This window comes from Myotis brandtii, unplaced genomic scaffold, assembly GCF_000412655.1.
Source record: "Myotis brandtii unplaced genomic scaffold, ASM41265v1 scaffold517, whole genome shotgun sequence".
Classification (NCBI taxonomy): domain Eukaryota; kingdom Metazoa; phylum Chordata; class Mammalia; order Chiroptera; family Vespertilionidae; genus Myotis; species Myotis brandtii.
The window spans coordinates 689262-690201 of record NW_005369706.1 but is presented as its reverse complement, the minus strand read 5'-3'; positions in this window follow the sequence as shown (position 1 = coordinate 690201).

The following is a 940-nucleotide window of genomic DNA, read 5'->3' as shown; positions in this document are numbered from 1 at the left end:
GATGTTTCTCTCTCATCGATGTTTCTAACTCTCTATCTCTCTCCCTTCCTCTCTGTAAAAAACCAATAAAATATATATATAAAAAAAGACTCTTATGCTTTTGCATCAGACCTGGCTGGCTCCCTGGTGTGGTTTCTTGGGGATCCTGAAATCTGGGCATAACATTTGGGGGCTCGTCTGGGATCCCCAAGACCCTCGAGGGACCCCCAATCTGGAGAGTCTGACTGACTGCGGTAGGTGTCTGTGTGTTGTGTGTTCTGTTCTGTGTGTTATATGTTCTGTCCTGTGTTGTGTGTTCTGTCCTGTGTGAGCTCACTTCTGAAATTCTGTAGTGAATTCTAGACCCGAAGAGGTCTAGGTGGACGCACTGCTGAAGGACCACGGGCCGGGGGAGTCGGAAGACATTCCCTTCCCCCTCTGGAGGGATGTGGAATCCCTCACTTCAGGAGGGACGTGTATCCCCCTCATGAGGGACGTGGAATCCCCTCGAGGATCTGAGACGAGGCGGGTCGCTCCTGCCAGTTGGCGTACAGCCATCATCTAGCTTCCATGGAGTTGGAAGACTGTACTTTTGGGCCCTTTAGCTGTCTGTGTTTGTGTTTTTTTTTCTGTTTTATTCTGTGGACTTACTGGATGGACATTATGGGACAGACTTAAACTACTCCTTTAAGTCTAATCTCTTAAATCTAGAAAACCCTGCTTTCCTTAAACTAAGGACAAATTCTGGGGTAGATTTAAGAGGTATTTGTAGCTTTTCTAGTCTGTTTGGGACATTCAGGGGTGGGCTCACAGCTCCGCAGGGCAGAGAGATTTACTGGCCCTGACCCTGCCTGTGACTGTGTTTTGTTTGACTTGCTGTTCTGAAAGCATCTGTAACTGATTTCAGGTGACCTCCAGGCTTTCTGTCTGCAAGCCCATTGTTTAAAGGGAGACAAGCAAC